The sequence below is a fragment of the Trachypithecus francoisi genome, unplaced genomic scaffold (assembly GCF_009764315.1).
Source record: "Trachypithecus francoisi isolate TF-2019V2 unplaced genomic scaffold, Tfra_2.0 Lachesis_group14, whole genome shotgun sequence".
NCBI lineage: Eukaryota > Metazoa > Chordata > Mammalia > Primates > Cercopithecidae > Trachypithecus > Trachypithecus francoisi.
This window is the reverse complement of record NW_022681459.1, coordinates 35,448,906-35,466,564: the sequence shown is the minus strand read 5'-3', so window position 1 is coordinate 35,466,564 and position 17,659 is coordinate 35,448,906. Positions and strand designations below refer to the sequence as shown.

The 17,659-nt window shown below is 44.9% G+C and overlaps 1 protein-coding gene across 4 annotated transcripts in view; it reads left to right on the top strand.

Annotated features, from left to right (window-relative positions):
• Window positions 1–17,659, top strand: part of LARGE1 (LARGE xylosyl- and glucuronyltransferase 1) — a 645,964-nt gene that overhangs the window by 65,079 nt on the left and 563,226 nt on the right. For 2 of the 4 annotated variants that reach the window (XM_033232742.1, XM_033232743.1), the window contains exon 2: window positions 1,305–1,367. The exons of the other annotated variants lie outside the window; for them this stretch is intronic. The gene's annotated coding sequence lies outside the window, so the exon portion shown is untranslated. The remainder of the gene's footprint in view (window positions 1–1,304; window positions 1,368–17,659) is intronic. 4 annotated transcript variants of the gene reach the window in all.

The window sequence follows — 17,659 nt, the reverse complement described above, 5'->3', positions numbered from 1 at the left end:
CATCTGTTGTTTCCTGGAGGCGAGTCATTTTTTCTCAAGCCCAGGTCTTAAGCAGGTAGCTGCCCTGGGTGTGCAGTAATATGGTTTATGGTGTCAAAGGCGAGATCTCTTGTGTGATAGGCCAGAGATTCTCTCTGATGCACTCGATTACTGTTTTCTATTTAAAATAGGCATTTTGTTTATGTAGGAGAGCATTAATTACTAATTACTAATGTTTACCGATAAACAATTATAAGAAATAGTTCAGTAAGTGTTTTGTTAGTATGTTTCCTTGAAAACTTACTGCAAGTGAACGTGTAATTTAACTTGGCCTTTTTCTGATTGCGTCATTTCTTGCGGTTGCATGTCCAGTGGGAGTATTTATTGAATTCTTGCCTTTTGGGGCTTCCCAGCTGTCTGGGTATCAAAAGCTCACAATGGATTTTTTTTCTTCTGCCCTTGAGGAGCGTCTGTTTCTTTTGACTTCCAGCTTAGAATAAAAGAGCCTCGGCCGGGCGCGGTGGCTCAAGCCTGTAATCCCAGCACTTGGGAGGCTGAGAAGGGCGGATCCCTTGAGCCCAGGAGTTCGAGACCAGTCTGGCCAACATGGTAAAACCTCCTCTCTACTAAAAATACAAAAAACTAGCCGGGCGACGAGGCGGGCGCCTGTAGTCCCAGCTACTTGGGAGGCGGAGGCAGGAGAATGGCGTGAACCTGGGAGGCGGATGGCGTGAACCTGGGAGGCGGATGGCGTGAACCTGGGAGGCGGAGCTTGCAGTGAGCTGAGATCCGGCCACCGCACTCCAGCCTGGGCGACAGAGCCAGACTCCGTCTCAAAAAAAATAAATAAATAAAAATAAAAGAGCCTCTAGTCTGTCTGCCCCATGAACCTTACCTTAAAAGATGTTATTTTAGGCTGGGCACGGTGGTTCACCCCTGTAATCCCAGCACTTTGGGAGGCTGAGAAGGGCGGATCCCTTGAGCCCAGGAGTTCGAGACCAGTCTGGCCAACATGGTAAAACCTCCTCTCTACTAAAAATACACAAATTAGCTGAGCCTGTAATCCCAGCTACTGGGGAGGCTGAGGCACAAGAATCACTTGAACTCAGACGGCAGGGGTTGCAGTGAACTGAGATCACGCCGCTGTATTCCAGCCTGGGCAATAGAGTGAGACTCTGTCTCAAAAAAAGAAAAAGAAAAAAAAGTTATTTTAGCTTTTTCTGCTTGCTCTTGGAAAAACAAAAATTAGGGAGCAGAGGGGATACCAAAAAGGATAATGACAGACAGGTTCATCTGACCTTAAAGGGGCCTTGTCTATTTTTCAGAACCTACATTAAGAAACAGATTCAGATCCATCAGCCGTTTGTAGAGCACCTGTCATGAGCCAGGTAAGATGTGTAGCGTTTTCAAAGCTGTTTTATTAAATCCTCACAGAAACCTTTGCGATTTGCTGTTTTTCAGCTGGGCAATCTGTGCTGAAGTAAGCTACCTCGCTTGGCTCACACGGCTAAAAGTAGAAGCACCAGCCTAGGGCTTGGCGTTGTCCGCTTCTAAGTTTAGGGCTGTAATCTGGTTCTTCCACCAAAGAAGACACAGTGGCTGCCTCAGAGGGATCTGGAAACGGGGTCTAATTCCCAGTTCTGGTGGGATTTCCCCTGTGTCTTCCTCTCTTGACTGATGATCAGTAGATCTGTTTATCACTCCTAGGAGCTGCGCCTTGCGGCTTCATTTCAGCCTCTTCATACAGACCTCACTGAGGCTCTGAGGGGGAAGTGGCTGCTTAGACCCACCACCCACCCACCCACCCAGCTTGTTCTATCAGGAATGGTTCCGACCCTCTTCCATGGAGAGGCGTGTGACTGTCTGGGTGGAGGACATTTCCAGAGGAGGATGGCCCCCTGAGAACTGGTCCGGGGACGGCCACAGTTCAGCACTCTGGTTGGATTCTGCACATGAAACATTTTTGGAATCTTTTCAGTGGAAGTTTGGCTCTTGGACAGCTCTCTTCTGCTGTGCCCTAAATCCCCTATTCCTTCTGAGGTTAGAGGCCATTTTTTGTGCATGGTCATCACCCAAGTGCCAGCATAGGGCTGGGTGCCCCGGAAGCCTCCAGTAAGCAGCACTGAAGTGAGAGTTGCATCTCAGGATGCCAAGACTTGATCCTGACTCCATCATTTATTGTTCCAGTTCTCTTAACCTTTTAAGCTTCAGTTTCGTTGTCTTAATAAAAAGGGGACATGTGAAGAGATGACAGTAATCCTTCGTGGTTTGCTGTAAGGACTCAATGAGCAAAAAACGTGTAATGAGGGCAGGGATGGGCTTTATTATTTTTTGTATCTTGAGGTTGGTATTCACTACATATTCATCAGAATGATGATGAAAATGTAAGGAACCTCCTCTCTGAGTTTCATTTGCCCGATTTTAAAAACTAAGATACTGGTGTTAATCTGTGGTTCCTGGGGGGTGAGGGCTGCTCATCAGAATTCCTGAGGGCCTTGACCAGAAGCACAGGACCAAGCCCCATCCCTGAAATTCTGATTCCTGCCATCTTGGCTGGAGTGTGGCACGTGGGTTCTGAAACATGGGTCCTGGGGATTGTGCTACACAGCCCTGGTGAGGCGTGGTGGACCCTCTAGCCTCTGAGTTCTCTCTCCAGGTCCTTTCTGGGTTGGGCAGGTTGGAGGCACGTGGAGTGTCTAGCAAATGGTTAGGGTTCTGACAGTTTCCCACCTCACCCCTCTACCTCCCACCCATTCTTCAAGGCCCCCTTTAAATGGCACCTTCTCCAGAGCGACTCCCCGGGCCTTCTGAGCTGGAAAGTACTCTCTCTCTGCTGAGCGCCCCGTGGTCCTGCCTCTGGGATTTTGTTGTGCTGCAATCAGCCATAAGCTTGTGGAGGGCACAGCCTCAGTTGATACAGCAATGACACCCCACAGCACCTTCGCCGGGCTCTTGCATCCAGTTGGCATATCATATATATTTACATATGTCACCAATACATTTATGAATAACTGTTTCAACAGCTAACTCTTTGGTTTTATAAATCACAAGTGCATCTCCCAAGATTCCTTCTGTTTCTCTTCAGACCAGTAACACAGAATGTCTTTGTTAAATTGGTCCTTTTTTTTTTTTTTTTTAAATAAACTGGAGACACTTGGGGAGAAAAAAGTGATGTACTCTTCCTTTGTAATTAGCTATGATGATGAGACTATCTTTTCCATTATGTTTTATTTTTACTTGCCTTGGAATTTATCAAGTGGCCTCTTTTCTATGAAGGTTACCCTTCAAGTAAGTAAGGGAGCTTGGTGAGAACACTGGGGGATTTACTTTGTACTTTTTTAAAAATAAGACTGATGATGGAGAAGGCTGATGTGAGCTGATGGTGAAAGCTCAGCCTGGAGCTATAAAAAGGGGGTCTCTGAGCTGAGAAACTGAAACCGATCCTCCACGATCAAGATTTATTTTTTCTGCCATCAACTGCTGAAGTAATTAATAGTCACTTTTATTTTAGAATTTGTTTTATATATTTAACAAAGCCTTCTGAGTAGCCCTTCATGGCTTCTCTTCATACCCAGGGCAAGGTCTTTTGTTTTTCTTTTTTTTTCCCTTAAGTACATTTATAATTGCCTTGATCAGCTCTGACTTTGTGATATGCCAGCTCCTTGAATGTGATCCTCATTTGATTTCATGTTTTTGATGCAAATGGATCTTGGAATCCATTCTAGAGTGCTTTGGTAGATTTCTTCATCCACAAGAGGCAGTTTATCTTGTTCAGCCTCTACAAGGACTGTCTGGTATGGCCGGTCTGGGCATCTGGCTGGCCACGAGCCTGCCCAGTAGGGACTCAGTTAGGACCTGCTGAGAGCGGTTTCGCTTTCACATTTGCTACTGCTTGTCCACAGCTGAACTGAGAGGTGTTCTCGGGGATCCCTGGAGTATTGTGAACAAAGAGCAGAAGGAAGAACTTGCATCCTACTATTTTCCATCCATTCAGTGAATATTTAGTGCCTGCCCCAAGGCAGTTCTGAGGATACAGCAGACAGCACAACAGGCAGTCCCTGTCCTTGTGGACGTGCTCTGGCACCAAGCTGTTTCCAACTCAGCACATGTGGGAAAGGAACTGGCATTTTTTCATATCCTTGCTATCTTCGGCATATGTGGGCATACTTATTTAAACCTCACAACTCTCTGTGAAGTAGGTATTATTAAGGGTTCTGTAGGCCACATGTATCTGTGAACATCATACTGGTGTGTGGTGTTTTGCATAATAGAGCTATGAAATTATGCAGCTGGGGTTTGAAAATAAACCCTGCCTTTTGCCATCTAAATGTTGAACAAGGGACTTAAACGCTCACAGCCTCCTCCTCTTCCCCTGTTTTGAATGAGGCTAAAGGTTAGACCTCTTAGGATCTTTTGGTAGTTAACACTTTGCAGGTTGGCGTGGATACACACAGGTATTGTAAACCTGTGTGTGCTTGGAAAACCGAGGCTCTTTCTGCCTGTGATTCTGGAGTGACTTCTGGATTTGATCCTATACAGAATGCTCTTACATCCTATTCGTTATAGGGAAGGAAGCTTGTGGCAGGGAATCTGGAGACCCACGTTCCATCTGGTTCTGCCCGCAGATTGTGTGTTCTCGGACAAGTTCCTAGATTTCTCTAGTTCTCAGTTGTCGCATATCTGAAATGAGACAATGGTGCTGATTTCCCTTTGGATTAATTTCTCCTTGGATAAATTTATCTTTGGTGGCTTTGTTTGGACCCTCCTCTTCATTTCCATCAAGACTTCTCATGTTTAAATTTCACATGGTGGAGGGCTTGCCTGGTTGCCTCATTGATCACTGTGACCCTCGCCTGGCATTCCCAACCCTCTTTACCCTGTTCTGCTTTTCCTTTATTTTCATAGCACTATAGCACTTATCACTTTCTTTCTTTCTTTCTTTCTTTCTTTCTTTCTTTCTTTCTTTCTTTCTTTCTTTCTTCCTTCCTTCCTTCCTTCCTTCCTTCCTTCCTTCCTTCCTTCCTTCCTTCCTTTCTTTTCTTTTCTTTTCTTTTCTTTCTTTTCTTTCTTTCATTCTTTCGATGGAATCTCACTCTGTTGCCCAGGCTGGAGTGTAGTGGCGCAATCTCCACTCACTGTAACCTCTGCCTCCCAGGTTCAAACCATTCTCCTGCCTCAGCCTCCCAAGTAGCTGGGACTACAGGCATACGCTGCCACGCCCGGCTAATTTTTTTTTTTTTTTTTTAAAGCATAGACAGGGTTTCACTGTGTTGCCCAGGCTAGGCTGGTCTCGAACTCCTGAGCTCAGGCAATCTGCCCACCTCGGCCTCCGAAAGTGCTGGGATTACAAGCGTGAGCCACCGCGCCCGGCCTTCATAATACTTACCACTTTTTAACAGACTGTATGTTTTTTTAAATTTATTGTGTTTATTTTTATAAACAAAAAAGAAATCTTACCTTTACTGGAATGTAACCTAATTAAAGAGTGAAATCTTTATTGATCTTGTGCCCAGACCACCTTGAAGCCATGAAGGGCTGCTCAGGAGGCTTTGTTAAATATAAAACAAATTCTGAAATAAAAGTGACTATTAATTACTTCAGCAGTTGATGGCAGGGAAAAAAATATTGATCTGGGAACATCTGTTTCAGTTTCTCAGCTCAGAGGCCCCTTTTTGTAGCTCCAGGGCTGACTTTTCATGGTCGACTCATATCAGCCTTCTGCATCATGAGTCTTATTTTTAAAAAGTTACAAAGTAAATACCACAAATAGGTATTGTGACTTGTGGAACAAGTTGTCGAGAAAATTACAAAGAATAGTTCCTTCTGCTGCTATTTGCTTAGAGCCAGCCTGGCTCTAATAGCTAGGGCCCTTGTGTGTTCTTTTCTTGAGCATAAAGAGTTTCTCAGAATACGGACATAGGAGGGAGTCACTCTATATTGGTGATAGAACAAGGCAAAAACAAGACCACTTAATCATCAACACGGAGCACAGATAAAAGCAAGATCCCTGCGAGGCGCAGAAACGACCAAACGTTCCCCGGTCTCAGCTCACATGAATGTTTCTTTACCAATTGTGGCTTTAGCCTCATTCTGTTCCTCCTGCCTCTTAGATAAAAATTAGGAAGCTACGTCATCATAAAATTTCTGCTCTGTTGACAGCGCACCCAATTCAGAGCAAAACTATGTTTCCCTGAGCCTACCCCTAAATCACTGAACACAGTCCAAATTGTATAATGAGCTCCTCCTGACATCCTCGTGCTGAGATATCTGAAATTCTGCCTGGCATCGTGTCTACCTTGTTGCAGTCAACCAATAAACTCAACTTTGTTTGACTACAGGTATGTTCCTGGTAGTCTTTAACTGGAGCCGGTGGCACAGTCACTTGGTGAATAAAACCTTGTCATAGGCATCACTGTAGAAATGTGTAGGTTATTTTATAGCTGAATGGTATTGAATAGACTCATACACAGCTTAATTGGAGAGCTGAGTCACTTGATAATTGTGGAAACAGAGCAGGATGTGACAGAAGGCGGAAATGCAAAGGTTGGGTAAGTGTGCCTCGAAGTGAGTAAGTTGAGAGAAGGAGAAAGCCTAGAAGGCTGGGGTGGTAGAGAGGAGAAGGTGGGTAGGGCTGGAAGAGACAGTGGGGTCTTGAGTAAATCGCTTGTTTAGGAGTCTAGACACCCAAGGTCTTATCCTGGATTTACTGCATATGAGCTCTTGACAACTCCAGTAGTTAGGTTTTTCACTTGTAAAAAACAGGGTCAGTAATCTCTCCTCCTTATCTCACATAGTAGTTAATTTGTGTGAAACACCTTATAAAGTGTCCTGTGCTGGAAAAGTATAAGGCCTGGCTCTAATTGTGGAGAAAATCAAAAAACACGCAGTTTCAAGGTGTTTCACCCATAAGCCAGTTGCTAAATGATCCCTCTCTGTCTTCCACCACCCAAACTTTAGAGATGAGGGTTGCCATAGGAACCTTGTCATTATCATTCAGCAGCTGTAGACTTGCTTTGGTGGTGTATGTTTTTTAAGACTGGTTAGGTTACTTATAGGGTCTTGGGAGCATGAGTGTGGTGGGAGGGGCTTAAGAGAGAGGCAGGGATAGAATTAGAGAAAGGAGCCAGCAAAACCCTTCCCCCATCAGATGAAGGGCCTAGGATCCAGCTGCTACCTTTACACCCTCTGCCCTATCCCCCTCCACTCTGAGTCAGACTTGGTTGTTCAAGGATTTAAATGGGAAAATGTGTTAGCCAGATTATCCTTCCAAATAAGGTTATAAAGTCTACCGTATTAAAGAGGGGAAGATTTCCTTCTGTGGAATTTCAGATCTTGATAATAATAATGGTAATATTAATAATATGACTGTCTGTCGTTTATTAGGTGTTTGTTATATGCTGGACACTGAATTCAGCATTTATGGGTGTTGCTTCATTTAGTACTTGAAATAAATTCATTGTTATCCTTCTTTGCAAATGAGGAAGCGGAAACATAGAGGTTAAATTACTTACCCACAGTCACCAGTCAGCCGGCCTCATGGCACAGAATTGGACTAGGTCCTTCTGACCTCAGATGTGGAAGACTTAACTCTGCTCCCTGGTTTCCTTGCAGATAATCCTGGGATATGAGAACTATTATCTAGGACGCTCATCTTTTAGATGGGAAAGTAGGGGTTAGAAGAGGTGAAATCCCTGTTTGAAGGCCATGTTATTGCTGCTGCTGGTGGTAGGTCCTGGGTGAGGCCCGAGATCTTCTGATCATTAGTCCAGACAGTGAATAGGACTTTTCTCCTGGTGGGTTTAAATATGAGTGGTTGTGGTCGCTGGCAGTTTCCGCAACAGAGGTATGGTCCTCCTTTAACTTTTCTGTGGAAAAGGCCCTGAAGCTACGGAACCAGATTATCTGGTCTCTCATTGTACCTCTACCCGCTAACATCCATCTGACTCTGGGCTACTTCTTTAACTTTTCTGTCCCTTTGTACTTCCTTGTATGGAAAATTGGGATAACAACTGTACCTATGCCTTGGTCTTGTAATAAGAACTAAAGGAGGCTGGGCGCAGTGGCTCACACCTGTAATCCCAGTACTTTGGGAGGCAGAGGCGGGTGGATCGCCTGAGGTCAGGAGTTTGAGACCAGCCTGGCCAACATGGTGAAACCCCGTCTCTGTTTAAAATAAAAAAATAATTAGCTGGGCATGGTGGTGCTCATCTGTAATCCCAGCTTCTTGGAAGGCTGAGGCAGGAGAATTGCTTGAACCTGGGAGGCAGAGGTTGCAATGAGCCAAGATTGCACCATTGCACTCCAGCCTGGGCAACAGAGTGAGACCCTGTCTCAAAAACAAACAAACAAACAAAAAACTAAAGGGATTAATATGTTGAAAACTTGTAGCCTGGTGTCTAGTACCTAGTAGGTTTTGAGTAAGTACTGCCTGTTAATAATGTATCCCATCCCTCGTTTGAAAGATGTAATCCTCATTTGAGTTTTTTTCAGTAGACCGGAGCTCCTGCCTGCGCCCCGTGGAATTAATATCCTCTGAGATACATGGATACTGTTAACGTTATGGTGAAGATGGTGAGGTGTTGGGAGGTGGAGTGGAGAGGGACTGATTGATGTAAAAACGACATTAGCTTGCTAAGGACACCCAAGTGGTTGAGATGTTCTGTGAAGTGGGCCTGTGTGTCTGCTGGACCTGGAGTTGAGGGGACAGGTTTCTTTTGATGCAGCGTCTTATCGTAGGGTGACTCTGGGAGGCAAAAGCATTGCCTTTTCATGAGACTGATGGCACACTATCATTCCTAGACCAGAAATGGTGCAAGAACAGAGAGGATTTATCCTGCTTTTCTTTCTCTACATAGTCCCTGTGACAGAGAAGGTGTCTGCTGAGTGGACAGGCCAAGAACTGTTCTCCAGGACTGAGTGCAGATGAAATAGGGGGTATAAGCCCATGAAGAACAATGAGGCAGAGGGAGTGAAGCGGGACAAGCTGGGGTGGAGGAGAAAGAATTTGCCTTTATTACGCAGTTAGCCTTTTTGGTTCTTTAAGAGCTTTAGGAGGTAGTGAATATGGTCCTCCAGTCTACAGACCAGAAGAGGCATCTCAGGCAAGTGATTTGCCCAGTACTAGTTAGGGATGGATCAAGGACCTGGCCCCAGGTCCCTCTCTCTGCCTCAGAGGCCCTCTGGGATCCGTTGAAGGGACTTGTCTTGAGTAATTAACTGAATACTGGTTTATTCAGAATGAGGGGTCTTTAGTTGGAGCATAGGCTTGTCTTTGGTGAAACCACTGGGGTTTTTGGGTCCTTTGTCTGGCAGTGTGCAAGGAGCCTGGGGCATCTTTGTCACAATGTGGCTTCAGGAAGAGCCCTCCTTCCCTTCCCTGAGTAAGGCAGAATTTGAGTCAGGCTGGGGTGGGCTCCTGTTGTGGGAACAGGTTACTGTGGGTGCTGGAGGGAATGACTTTTAGTCTGAGTCATTCAGTGGCCTGCGGGGGTGCAGGGCTGGGGGTGGAGAGAGAAGTAGAGGTGCTGGCCAAAAAGTCTCAGTGCCTGCCCTTTCTTACCCCTAGGGTCCATGAGCCTGGTTTAAAAACCACTTATCCACCACCTTGTTTTCATTCTCACTCACTGAGTCCTTGAAATGTAAGCGTGTTGGTGAGGAAAACTACTGTGGTGGCTGAGATGTGCTGGGCAAAAGATTTTCAACTAGTCTTTTCCTAATAAGCAGCGACTTGTTTATATTCTGAGCTTTCACAGCAGCATTCTAGAAAAAAAAAGAATACGGAGGACTCAAAAAAAATGTGCTGCCTGATTTAGTTTTGATTGCTCATGTCTCTGGCTTCTTTCACGGAACTATTAATTGACTATAGGGAGTTGCTGCTTTTCGCACAGTAAGCTCCTAGGCATGAAGCAAAATGGTGACATTGATCATTTTGGGGTCCCTCAGACTCTGGCAACGTTGAAACAGGCTGTCAGTTTCTTTTTTTTTGTAACCACCAGTTAGCATGAGTGGGGGTGGCAGAAATTACTGGTTTGATTTTTGATCAGGGGCTATGGCTTATGCTTAAGCTATTTGGAGGGAGGAGAAAGCGTGAATGAATGAGTTAAGGCAGTAACAAGATGGAGCCATGCTGGGTTTTTAGGCAGTTGTTTCAAAAACAACACAAAGTAAGAAATGGTGAAAACCAGGAACTGTTTGACTTTTTCTAGTTTACAATGAGAGAAGAAAGATGTTTGGGGAGTTTTGGAAGACTTGAGTCTGTTGCCTAGTAAGTACATCTGGTGGCGTCCTTGTACAGATCAGTTCACAGTATACCACTGCTTAGAAGTGGACTGGATTTAATGGGACTGGCTATTTATTCAGCAACAACTTATTATTCACCTTCTATGTATAAAGCACTATTCTGAATAAATGTCTTCTGAATTGTTAGAATCTAAACTGTACTCAATATTGTTACCATGTGAAGCATATCTTATGGAATTCTGATTTTTAAAAAAACTATTACTCCCGTGTCATTAAATGAAAAATTTCAGAACAATGGTAGTTGAATGCAGTTTGGGTAAAACTGTGAAGATCTAATGTTCTATATTTGTATATGGGTGAAACATTTCGGAAGATGGGTAAGATGCTGTAAAATAATCAGCCTAATGAAGTCAGTGTTTTAATCTGTGGTTGCCAGCATTACCAAAGAGAAACACAACCAGATGTCATGTGCCTCTCAGTGGAACTTGGATCTGATCAAGACCCTCCATCTAGCTAGGAAGTCACAGGAAATACACGGAGGGCAGAGACGCAGGTTAGATGACAAACAGAGACACTGTCATGAAAATTCAGACAGCAGAGAACTCTATAGAAAAACAACCCTGTTCTTCATCAAGGGAATTGTAAGGGGGAAAATTTGATGGTGCCAGTGGCTTGTGGATGTTAGATGAAGTTAAGGAATTAATGTTCTTTTCTTAGTGTGGTAATGAAATTGAGATTTAAAAATAAAGGTTTTGAAACCATTAGGACCAAGATGATAGTATATTGGGGATTTGCTTGAAAGTAATCGTGGGGTGGGGAGAGAGGGAGTCATGGGAATGAGTAGGGTAGAGAGGAAACAAGACTGTAATGATCATGACTTGATAATTACTGATACCAGGTCACAGATATATAGGGACTCTCTTTTTTTAAATGTTTTTAACATTTTTCATAATACAAATGTTAAAGGAAATAATGATTTAGTCTGTTTCTTAGCCATTTCCTAAAGATAGGCATTATAAGGTCCGTTATAGGCTGGGTGCAGTGACTCACGCTTGTAATCCTAGCACTTTGGGGTAGATGATCTGAGATCGGGAGTTCGAGACCAGCCTGACCAACATGGAGAAACCCCGTCTCTACTAAAAGTACAACATTAGCCGGGCATGGTGGCGCATGCCTGTAATCTCAGCTACTCAGGATGACTGAGGCAGAAGAACCGCCTGAACCCGGGAGGCAGAGGTTGTGGTGAGCCTAGATCGTGCCATTGCACTGCAGCCTGGGCAACAAGAGTGAAACTCTGTCTCAAAAAATAAAAATAAATAAGATCTGTTATAAGTAACATCGTGGAATTTTTCAACTTGATGTGATGCTCGAAAGATGGTGTAGTTCCCTAACATCATTCCATGAACTTCTAGGATTCTGGGTTTCCGGGGGGCGGGGGAGGTAAGGGAGAGAGACTCAGGTCAGTGGGACTTCAGAATCCTGTAAATACACTTCAGTCACAGATGTGTCACCTGTACGTTTTAGATATTTGTGCTTCCCAGAAGATTTTGTTGGGGACAAAAAGGAGGCTCGTTATTTACAGAAAGAAAAGTTTGGGGCCAGGTGCAGTGGCTCACGTCTGTAATCCCAGCACTTTGGGAGACCGAGGCGGATGGATCACGAGGTCAGGAGTTCAAGACCAGCCTAACCAACATGGAGAACCCCGTCTCTACTAAAAGTACAACATTAGCCGGGCATGGTGGCGCATGCCTGTAATCTCAGCTACTCAGGATGACTGAGGCAGAAGAACCGCCTGAACCCGGAGGCAGAGGTTGTGGTGAGCCTAGATCGTGCCATTGCACTGCAGCCTGGGCAACAAGAGTGAAACTCTGTCTCAAAAAATAAAAATAAATAAGATCTGTTATAAGTAACATCGTGGAATTTTTCAACTTGATGTGATGCTCGAAAGATGGTGTAGTTCCCTAACATCATTCCATGAACTTCTAGGATTCTGGGTTTCCGGGGGGCGGGGGAGGTAAGGGAGAGAGACTCAGGTCAGTGGGACTTCAGAATCCTGTAAATACACTTCAGTCACAGATGTGTCACCTGTACGTTTTAGATATTTGTGCTTCCCAGAAGATTTTGTTGGGGACAAAAAGGAGGCTCGTTATTTACAGAAAGAAAAGTTTGGGGCCAGGTGCAGTGGCTCACGTCTGTAATCCCAGCACTTTGGGAGACCGAGGCGGATGGATCACGAGGTCAGGAGTTCAAGACCAGCCTAACCAACATGGAGAAACCCCGTCTCTATTAAAAATACAACATTAGCCGGGCGTGGTGGCGCATGCCTGTAATCCCAGCCACTCAGGATGACTGAGGCAGAAGAACCGCCTGAACCCGGAGGCAGAGGTTGTGGTGAGCCTAGATCGTGCCATTGCACTGCAGCCTGGGCAACAAGAGTGAAACTCTGTCTCAAAAAATAAAAATAAATAAGATCTGTTATAAGTAACATCGTGGAATTTTTCAACTTGATGTGATGCTCGAAAGATGGTGTAGTTCCCTAACATCATTCCATGAACTTCTAGGATTCTGGGTTTCCGGGGGGCGGGGGAGGTAAGGGAGAGAGACTCAGGTCAGTGGGACTTCAGAATCCTGTAAATACACTTCAGTCACAGATGTGTCACCTGTACGTTTTAGATATTTGTGCTTCCCAGAAGATTTTGTTGGGGACAAAAAGGAGGCTCGTTATTTACAGAAAGAAAAGTTTGGGGCCAGGTGCAGTGGCTCACGTCTGTAATCCCAGCACTTTGGGAGACCGAGGCGGATGGATCACGAGGTCAGGAGTTCAAGACCAGCCTAACCAACATGGAGAAACCCCGTCTCTATTAAAAATACAACATTAGCCGGGCGTGGTGGCGCATGCCTGTAATCCCAGCCACTCAGGAGGCTGAGGCAGGAGAATCACTGAGCCCGGGAGGCGGAGGTTACAGTGAGTCGAGATTGCGCCATTGCACTCCAGCCTGGGCAACAAGAGCCAAACTCCATCTCAAAAAAAAAAAAAAGTTTGGAAACCACACTCTTGTTTTATAAACAAGGAAACCAAAGCACACAGAGGGGAGGTGATATACTCAAGTTTGCACAGCAGGCAAGTCACCAGTCCTCAGACCGCATGGCAGCTGTTCTTACACTCTTCAGTCACGCCAGTCCCCAGTCCTTGCCCTTTAGACCTCTTGCACAGGGGCCCCAAGGAAGATAGGTCACCTGCATGCAGGCTTCCAGTGCTGCCTGATCCTCCTAAGTGGAAGCTGTGCTGAAATGGAAATCACTTTCTACGTTCAAAGCACCGAAAGGAAAGCCACATTGGAGATGCACTTACTGCATGCTCCCAGCTCCCAGCTTTCTCTTTCACTAAACTCCCTGTGCCAGGGATCATTGTAGCAGGAGGGAGACATTGAATTTGGGAAACAAACAGTCCCACTGGGACTCTTCCTGGGCTAGAAAACCTGTATGTTGAACACTTAATCATTTTTAGTGCTTGTTTCATCTGCTGCTCATGTTTATTTGTCCTCAATAAAACCAAGAAACCTTGGAGGGTCTCGAGGTATCCTGTCTTTCAGGGTTAGGGACACTGTGGAGCACAGTTAGAATCTAGGGTTACACATGGTGTCTGTAAATCGGACGGTTTCCATTTTTTTGTTTCTTTTTTTTTTTTTTTTGAGATGGAGTTTTGCTTTTGTCACCTAGGTGGAGTGCAGTGGTGCCATCTCGGCTCACTGCAACCTCCGCCTCCCCGGTTCAAGTGATTCTCCTGCCTCAGCCTCTTGAGTAGCTGAGATGATAGGTTCCCGCCACTACACCCACCTAATTTTTTGTATTTTTAGTAGAGACGGGGTTTTACCATGTTGGGTAGCCTGGTCTCGAACTGCTGACCTCAGGTGATCCCCGCCCCCCTTGGCCTCCTAGGAAAGAAAGGAGATGAGTAAACTGGAAGTGGGAGGAAGGGCGCCGGGAACAGACTGTGGGAACTAAATTGTACATCTGTTCTCTTACGGCCTTGTTAGACCAGTGGCTTTTAAACTTCTTTTACTGCGTTCAAAACCTGCAGGATAAGGCTTGTTTTCATCAGTAACATTTTAGTAGCGGTTTGGCCAGGTTGTGGATACAGGGAGGGCTTGGGGCAGGGGTGGGACCTCTGGGGAGGATGATGGTGTCTCACTAGAGGGTTTGAGTGCAGTTTGAATAAACCCGCATATGCATTTTGGATGTTCCTGCATGCTCACTACTCTTCCTCTGTCTACCTCTGTTGAGACCTCTTTAATTTTTAATCATTTATTTATTTATTTATTTATTGAGAGGGAGTCTTGCCCTGTCCCTCAAGCTAGAGTGCAGTGGCGCTATCTCAGCTTACTGCAAACTCCATCTCCCGGGGTCAGGCGATTCTCATGCCTCAGCCTCCGGAGTAGCTGGGATTACAAGCATGCGCCACCATGCCCGGCTAATTTTTTGTATTTTTAGTAGAGAAGGGGTTTCACCATGTTGGCCAGGCTGGTCTCGAACTCCTGACCTCAAGTGATCCACCCACCTCGGCTTCTCAAAGTGCTGTGATTACAGGCATGAGCCACTGAGCCCAGCTGAGACATCTTTTTAGTTTCCTAGTTTGACCTTTAGAGCAAGGCCCTTTAGCATTATGGGGAATACTTAGAATTGAGTTCAGGGCTGGCATCCATCCACTGGAGGCATCATTAGTCATTTTAATTTTTAATGAGTACCCACTGTATGCTGTGCTCCTGGGTTTCAGGGATGGCTAAGATCTAGTCTATACTTAAAAGTGCACAGTCTAATAATATAATGAAAAACAATACATAAGAGATTAATGTTATGACATTTTTGCTCTTTGCCAGGTACCCAGGCAAATGTTGTGCTTGTGTTTGGACATTTACTTAATCTTTGCAACAGCCATCAAGAAGGGTTATCATTAATAACCTCATTTTACAGATGAGACACCAAGGCTTGGAGAGATCATCTAACTTGCATAAGATCTTAGAGGTAGTAGTAAGAGTTGGAGACAGGATTTAATGCTAGGCAGCCATCTTCAAAGTGCTTTTTTTTCTTTTTGTTTCTTTTAAAGACGGAGTCTTGCTCTGTTGCCCAGGCTGGAGTGCCGTGGCGCGATCTCGGCTTACTGCAAGTTCCACCTCCCGGGTTCAAGCCGATTCTCCTGCCTTAGCCTCCCGAGTAGCTGGGATTACAGGCACATGCCACCACAACGGGCTGATTTTTGTATTTTTAGTAGATGCGGGGTTTCACCATGTTGGCCAGGCTGGTCTTGAACTCCTGACCTCATGTAATCCACTCGCCTCAGCCTCCCAAAGTGCTGGGATTACAGGCGTGAACCACTGTGCCCGGCCCAAAGTGCTCATTGTTACAGCCACCCTCTCTGCCTTTCAATCTGGAAGGGACATGCTCCCGACCCATTGCAGTATAATGAACATAGCCACAGAGACGTTCACATGCACAGGGCAGTGGGGAAGCAGAGTTCACCCATTCACAAGCAGGGAAGATAGAACGAAAAATCAAGGACAGCTTCACAGAAGAGATAAAGCCTGGGTTGGATTGGGAGGATGAAAAGGAATGTCTACCAGGAAGGCTAGGAGTATGGAAATCCAGGGCCACATGAATAACATAGACAGGACCCCAGAGGAAGAAAACAGATGCCTTGTTTGGAGAACTGTAGGTGTTTGTGTGTGTGTGTGTGTGTGCTAGAATAGGAAATGTGAGTGAGAGAGAACAACAGGTAAAATGCTGGAGAAATTCTCAAGGGTAACATCCCAGCTGCCCTCCCGGTCAGTAGCCATTAGCGGCATGTGGCTACTCTAATTGAGTTGAAATGAAATAAAATTAAAAATATAGTTCCTTAGTCTCAGTAACCACCACATGCAGCTAGCAGCCACCATATTTTAGAGCACAGATGTAGAAAATATACATCATGACTGAAAGTTCTGTTGGGCAGTGCTGGGCTGACTATTTCCTTATTTGGCTCACATCTGTCAAGCTGCACCTGGTGTTTTTTGACACCTGCACACGTCAGGTTTCAGAGGGGTTTGCTTTGTTTTGGTAGAAGAGCCTGCACTGGCTGCTTAGGGCCACAGTGGATGTGCCAGAGAGATTGAATGTATAGTTAGAAGCAATGTACAGTTGCTCAAGATATATTAGTAACTTTGTTTTTTTTTAGCACTGCTCAGATGAATATATAAAAATCCCAAGAAATATGTTATTTCCCCTCTAAGCCAGCAGAACTACTAGTTTTATTAAGCAGACAATGGCAAATCTATTTTTAATTTTATTTTTTATTAAAAAATGCCCTACTGCTTGAGATTCTAATCTCTAGCTGAATAATAAGTGTCATTTTCGAGTTGCAAATTGCCAGAGCAGTAGCGTGCGTTGAAGGCAGTTAATAAATAGGATTCGGTGCTTTACGTCCATGTAGAGACAAAAATAGGTCAAAAAGCTTTTCCCTTTTTCTTTTGAGTACAGTGTTCTGACTTTCCAGGTGGTAAGGAACCATTTAGAACTATAAAGGATTTTGATTTTGATAACGGTAACTGTGTTTAATTTAACAAACTTTCTATTTTGTAAGAGGCTTTCTTTGAAGTCCTGTCGGCAGTTTGTTAATATTTTAGACTGTTATTTGTGACCAAGAGATTCAGTTTGGAGGACTTTTTGTGATTCACCTGTGTGTTTTAAAATAATTTGCCACTATTTTTGGAGTACTTGGTCCTGGGAGATTTGTGCGTAAGTCCTGATTTTGTCTCTTAGTCGCGGTGTGATTCTGGGCAAGTGTGTGCTGAGGATCTCTTGGCTTTCTGACTTTGTATTTATTCACCTTGCTCAGTTTTCCCACGGAGACCCACACTCACACCCACCCTTTAGCACGTGGACTTTGGTGGAGATGATATTGTGCAGGGCTTCAGGGGGAGACATAGGACTCAGATTATTCCTGATACTGGCTTTTAGTAATTGGCTTAGAGGTGGTTTCCTGACCTAGTTGGAGCCCATAAGATGTGATGAGACTTTTGTTGGGGCTGTTGAGAGGCACATGTGTTCTTTTCCACTGGCCTTGAACCTCAGAGGGTGGAGCTGCGGATATCGTAGCTCCATCCAACCTAGTAGCTGTCTTGCCACTGCATGACGCCTGAGAATGAAGTCCATGTGGATGAGAGCAGAGCTGAGAGGTGGAGAGGGACCAGGCCACCTCCTGGACCCAGATCAGACCTTGCCAGAGGGTAGATTCCCCTCTGGATCTTACAGATTGTGAACTATTCAGTCCTTTATTTTGCCTCCGTTAGTTTGAGTTGGATTTTCTGTCACTTTCATTGGAAAGCTCCCTCATAAACTCTGACACCTTTTTTCTACATTTGTAAGAGGAAAAAAAAAAAATGAGAGTAACAGAACAGATGCACCTTGG